The sequence below is a fragment of the Mirounga angustirostris genome, unplaced genomic scaffold (genome assembly GCF_029215605.1).
Source record: "Mirounga angustirostris isolate CCGP_5_RB_7025 unplaced genomic scaffold, mMirAng1.0.hap1 SCAF_10, whole genome shotgun sequence".
Classification (NCBI taxonomy): domain Eukaryota; kingdom Metazoa; phylum Chordata; class Mammalia; order Carnivora; family Phocidae; genus Mirounga; species Mirounga angustirostris.
Window position 1 is genome coordinate 28,739,116 of NW_026991718.1, and position 7,055 is coordinate 28,746,170.

Sequence of the window (7,055 nt, forward strand, 5' to 3'; positions counted from 1 at the left end):
TCTGTCTTCCTTTGCCTTTGTGAAGTTATTATCACAGTCACTTCTGAAACATTATTTATGGGCTAAATTCAGGTTATACTCATATTCACACCCTTCTTTTTAGTTTGTTTTTAAAATAAGCTTTTATTTTAGGGTAGTTTTAGATTTGCAAAAAAAGTTGCAAAGATAGTACAAAAGTTCCTATGTACCCAGCACCCAGTTTCCTCTGTTGTTAAGATTTTATATTACTATTGGGTGCCTGGGTGGCTCAGTCAGTTAAGCAGCCAACTCTTAATTTCAGCTCAGGTCATGATCCAGAGTTGTGATATTGAGCCCCCACATTGGGCTCTGTGCTGGGCATGGCGCCTGCTTAAGATTCTCTCTCTCTTTCTCCCTCTACCCCCACCCCATGCACGCATGCTCTCTCTCTCTCTCTCTAAAAAAAAAGATTTTATATTGTATGGTACATTTGTCACAACAAATGTCACAACCAATACTGATACATTATTACTAATTAAAGTCCATGCTTTTTTCAGATTTATTTCGTTTTTACCTAATATTATTTTTCTGTTCCAGAATCTCATCCAGAGTGCCACATTGTATTTGGTTGTCATGTCTCCCCTACCCTATGACACTTTCTCAGACTTTTCTTGTTTTTGATGACCTTAAGTAGTAGTTGTCATATATTTTGTAGAATATCCCTTGATTTAGGTCTGTCTGATATTTTTCTAATGGTTAGATAGGGTTTATGAGTTTCAGGGAGGAAGACTACAGAAGTAAAGTGCCACTTTTATCACATCATATCAAAGGGCACATACTATCAATTATTGATGTTAAACTTGTTCACATGGCTGAGGAAGTGTTTCTCAGGTTTCCATACTATAGTTATTCATCTTCCTCCCTTTTCCATACTGAACTGTTTGGAAGGAAATCATTACATTTAGCCCACGCATAAGGGATAGGGGAGGAGTCAGAGTTATGTTCCACTCTCTTGAGAGTGAAGAGAAGTATCTATATAAACTCCTCCTCGTTAATTAAATTATTCAATCAAGTATTTATGTCAGAATGGACTCATGAATATTTATTTTGTAGTTTGGATTATAATCTAATACTATGTTATTTATTTTATTGCTCAATTTTTCCAACTTTAGCCACTGGGAGCTCTTTCAGTTGGTTCTTGCATCCCTTTGAAATACCCCATTGGATATTTTTTCTTGAGCACTTTCTTATTTTTTATTACTACAGTATGGTCCAAGCTCATCTTGTGTATTCCCTGCTCCTGCTTTTGAGTTAGCCATTTCTCCAAGAATCCCTGGTTCCTTTTACTGGAGAATGGTATTAGAAACCAAGATATGGACTCTGGGTGTGCTCATTGCTACTGGAAAGTCATTGCTTCCAGGCCTTCTCAGCAAACAGAACTTGGAAATATATGTCTGTATACTAACCCATGTATGAACACATATCTGTAATTGTTTCTATATTTAGCCATCTGTATCTGTATAAAACTAAACATGAATTCATATCAATGTATCCCATCATAATCCAGTACTAAATGATTTTTTCTAGTCTTCCTCCTTTATGTATCTGTAAAACTTCTACTCCATCAGTAGCTCCCACCATCCAGACATTTATTTATATATGTTTCAATCCTAGTATACGTGCATAGTAATTGTTAAACTCTTCTCCTGAGAACAAGTTTGTTAATAAGACTGCAGTGCTTATGTATAGTTCCTTCTGGTTTTAGTCTTAAAATAGCCACTCATTCCCATAGTTACTTAGGTCAGCACCATATTTTAAAATTAATAAACTGTTTTTTAGGTTTACAGAAAAAGTGAGCAAAAAGTATAAAACTGCCATGTACCTCTTCCCTACATTCCTGCACACAGTTTCCCTATTATTTCTCAACTGTTAACATTTTCCATTATTGTGATATAATTGATGAACAAATATTGATATATTATTATTAACTAGAGTCCATAGTTTATATTAGGGTTGGCTGTATATGTTGTATAGTTTTATAGGCTTTGACAAATGTATGTCATATGTCCACCATTATAGTATCATATAGAATAGTTCCACTGCCCCTAAAAATATTCCCCCATGTTCCTGACACCAATTATCTTTGTATTGTCCCTACTTTGTTTATTGTTTTGCTTTTTCCTATAGCTGTTTTTTAAATTGTGATAGAATATACATAATAAAATTTGCCATTTTAATCACTTAAGTATACAATTTCTTCTCATGCATTTTTAATTGTGGTAAAATACACATAACATTTATCATTTTAAGCATTTGTAATTATATAATTCACTGGCATTAAATACATTCACAGTGTTGTATAACCATCTATACTCAAAACCTTTTCATCATCTCCAACAAAAACTCTGTACCCATTAAACAATAATTTCTCCACCTTTCCCCACTTCAGTGAGCTTATATCACACATTTCCAGTGATATGGTTAGATTCCTTTGTAACAATCTGCTTTCCAGCCTGGGATCCCTTAACCTCCTAATTGATTTTTTTATTTGCATATAAGGTTCACTCTTTGTGCTGTGAAGTTACATGGGTTTTGATAAATGGACAGTGTCCTGTGTCTGCCATTACAATATCATACAGATAGTCGCATACGTTTAAAAAATATCCCCTGGGCTTCATCTGTTCAATCCTACTCCCTCCCCAAACCCCTGATAACCACTAAATGATATAATGTCTCTATACTTTTGCCTTTTCCAGAATATTATAAAAAAACAGAATCAGAGCATGCAGCCTTTTCAAACTGGAGGGTTTTTTTCACTTAAAAATACACATTTAAGGTACCTCTGCATCTTTTTGTGGCTTGATAGCTCATTTATTTTTATCACTAAGCAATATCCCATTGTATGGATTTACCACAATTTATCCATTCACCTACTAAACAACATTTTAGCTGCTTCCAGTTTTTGGTGATTATAAATAATACTGCTGTAAACATTATTGCACAGGTTTTTGTGTGAACATAACTTTTCAAGTCAGTTGGGTAAATATCTAGGAACACATATGGTAAGACCATGTTTAGTTTTGTCAGAAACTGCCAAACTGTCTTCCAAAGTGGCTGTACCATTTTGCATTTCCACCAGCAATGAATGAGATTTCCTATTGATCCACATCCTCATCAGCAATTGGTATTGTCAGGTTTGGGGATTTTAGCTATTCTAATAGGTCCACAGTGGCATCTCATTGTTTTAATTTGCAGTTTCTTAATGACAGTTGATATTGGGCATCTTCTCATATGCTTATTTTTCATCTGCACATCTTTGGTGAGGTGCCTGTTCAAATCTTTGCCCATTTTTCATCAGGTTGTTTGTTTTCTTTTTGTTTAGTTTTAAGAGGGTTTTATGTTTCTTTAATGTTTTCAATGTGTACTTCTGCATGCTCTGGGTATTTATTAGATATGTGATTTGCAAATATTTTCTCCCAGTCTACGGCTTGTCTATTCTTTCTCTTAACAGTGCATTCTGCAGGGTTCATTTGTTTTTAAAACTTAGATTTAATTAATAATTCAACACTGACAAAATTCAGCCTTGTTTTTGTACTGCTCTAGATGTAAATTTACTCTTTGCTCACATCTTTCAATTATTCAAGTTTTAAAAGTCTGCTCAGATGGAGTTAGTTTCCCAACAATATCCTTAACTCAGATTGGTTCAAAAAGTCAGGGAACTAGGGAGAACCCACCATGTGGAAGATCACAGCAACCTGTGGGTCCTCAGCAATGACACCATTCTTTCCCTCCTACTGCTCATTTAGGACTATATAAAAGGAGAAAGCTTGCTTGTTTCTGAGGGTCATCTCCAAATACAATTCCACCAAAGAAAAACCAGAAGCCAGTGAAGTGAAAAGAAAATAGATCCCATATCATTTAAAACGATTGCACTAATTTTATGTAGCAGTAAACATCAATTTATTCAGCAGTAGATTTCAATTATGTTTCTAATTTGCAAATGTTGCCCTCCAGTAGATCTCAAATTAGAGGGCTAAGCACTAAGGAATGGCAAGACAATGACATTGCAATTAGAAATTCTTCTAAAATATTCAATTAACTATTTGGGAAAGCAATAAATGTTCACCTTATTTATTTGCAAAGGACATATATGAAATGTGATTTAGATTAGATTCATAACTGTGTTTCCTAGACTGGTTATGATCTATTTTCAGTGTAGTGGTATCTAGTTATATCTGAATCTGCTCTGGGATGGTTGGGATTTAGTTAAGTTTCAGGATATCATGGAAAATTAACTATTTGGTTACTCTAAAAGATGTTCAAGAAACATGTCTAATTTTTACTATAATTGGATTTGTTGTGTTCAACAGAACATTAGAAAAACAAGAAAGCCATTTCTATCATATTCCTAGCATTGTGAGAAAATACCCAAGAGATCCTTATCTAATCCCTTTTATGTTTTTTTCAGATTCCCTTATCACCTTTTCTAACCTCCCTAATCCCAAAGAAATGTGAGAATCTGATGGACCTGTGTTTACAATCATAGTTTAACTTAGACGATGTGTGAATCTCGCTGAGTCTTAGTTTCTACAACTGAAAAGAAATAGGGAAAACACATGCCTTTTAGGGTTATTATGAGACCTCATTGAAATAATGGAGGTGAAATGTGCACAATCCCCAGGACAATGTTAGCTTCCTCTCCTTTATATGTTAATTTTCTTTCCCTTGAAATACATTCAACAGATGCCTTCATAATTTATATAAGATGCCAGAGTCATGAATTTAGTGTTCCTTTTTGTTTCTTTGTTAAGAATACCCTACCTCTTGTGGTAACTGGGTGGCTCAGTTGGTTAAGCCTCTGACTCTTGATTTCAGCTCAGGTCATGATCTCAGGGTTGTGAGATCAAGCTCAGCGGGGAGTCTGCTTGAGATTCTCTCCCTCCCTTTCCCTCTGCCCCTCCCTCCACTTGCTCTCTCTCTCTCTCTCTCTAAATTAAATAAATCTTAAAAAAAAAAAAAGCATATCTTACCTCTTGCACACAAATGTCTAGCTATTCCATTGTTTGCATTGTCCATGTACCCATCCTTCAGGTTAGATCCCCTTTGCCAGTTGCTGCCACTCCCTCCACCACCCCTTCTTCTTCTTCTTCTTCTTTTTTTTTTTTTAAGATTTTTATTTATTTATTTGAGAGAGAGAATGAGCACACAGAGAGGGAAGGGGAGAAGCAGACTCCCGGATGAGGAGGGAGCCCAATGCAGGGCTCGATCCCAGGACCCTGAGATCATGACCTGAGCTAAGGCAGACCCTTAAGCAACTGAGCCACCCAGGCACCCCTCCACCGCCCCTTCTGACAGGCATGCCGGGAATGAAGGACATAACATATTCAGGCATATTTTGAATATTTATTTGTATCTTTTTTTCCATGAAAGCAGGAATCATGTTCTATATACCTCATATTATGTGACATCTTCACAGTAGTTTCTTGGAAAATGTTTAGGAATGGATGGATGAAGGCAGGAAAAGAGTCAAGGAGAGAAGGAGGGAAGGAAGGGGGAAACGAAGGTGGTAACTAGAAGATAGACGTGGAGAGCCTTTTCTCTCTTTTATAAGCACCTACCTGGAGAATAAAGCAAACTTGTGTTTCTTAATTAGAGCAGTCAGGATTTTAAGAAATCTGGAGCACATTAGTATGGTGTAGCATGGAAATTAGGTGCCTCTCCTAGACATAAATGCTGCCTCATCATTTGTCTTATCACCCTCAGTGCTTATGGTGAGATCGGGGCAAAACTTTGAGGGCTTCAGATTTTCTGAGCCCTCAAAGTATTTCCATCACTTTTCTAGTAATGCAAAGCTCCCCAGGTTCCTCTACACCCTCCCTTACAAAATCTGCAAATGATCTCATAAGCATGTGTGCATGTGCCTGCAATGAAACCATTGCAGCCATGCAAGTCTGTTTGCACCAGAGATCTCACTTCCACGAAGTCCTGTAGAAAAAAATTTAAATTCCAGAGAAAGCTATTTTTTTTTAATTGCATATGTGTTTGGGAACGATACTGGAAAATTTCCCCTTCACCCTGAAGTCTTATTTTTCCCAAGCCGGTGCTGAAGTTCGGTTGTTTTCCCGGTTGGTGGATTAGGTAGGATGCTAAAAATGGGTCTTTATCATCAGAAAGTTCAGGGTTTGAAAAGGGTTTTTCAGGATGAAATGGGGCCAAAGGACTATTTATGTACTGAGTTACTGGTGTCCTGGCATCACATACCTAAGGGTCATCTGGTTTCACAGACAGGATGTTCTTGGACCTGAGCCACCTCACCAAATAAATAAGCCTTCAAGAACACCTAGCCTCCTGGGCATGCCCTGCCCTTGCCCTTCTCTCCTTGTTTGACCTCAGTTCCCTTGCACACTGTAATCTGCTTCCCAATCTCCTTTTGGGCCTGTGAAAGGAGTTTGTTTTGAAAAAATTCCCTCTAAACAAGTAAACTGTCATTAAGACTGTGGAATGCAGTTTACTCATTCAAAAAGTATTGATTGACTACACACCAAAGCTAGGCACCATAGAAAGTAGGAGCTTAGACAAAATTCCCATCCTTGGAATACTTGTATTTATAAAAGATCCTGTAGTTCAATGGGGATTTTTTAATTCATTTATTAATTCATTACTCTCTCACTAAAGGCATTTTCTATTTCCAATGTGCAATGATTTATGTGAGGCAACAAAAAAAGGGTTTTCTCTTTCCTCCATCTTTTGTCAATTGTTTGCTTTGTTCAAAGCGAGTACAATGCCGTTTCAGTCAAATCACATTTGCTTCTATACAATATAAGTGTCATGTCAAAGTTATTGTATTATTATAGAAGTTAATAAATATAAATAAAAATGCATTTTCAAAATAAAATGACATAAAACTCATTTTATTTTCCTATTTTCCCTAAGAAAGTATGGATTTCCCAGCAAAGTACTCTTTTTTTTTCCTTTTTAATTTTTCTGTCTCTCCCTTCCCTATTCACAAGCACAGTTACATGCTAACAGCAGCCTTTGAAGCCCTAGCTGGATCAGAGGCAATCAGTCCCAGAGAATACTTTGGCAGGAAACCTCAA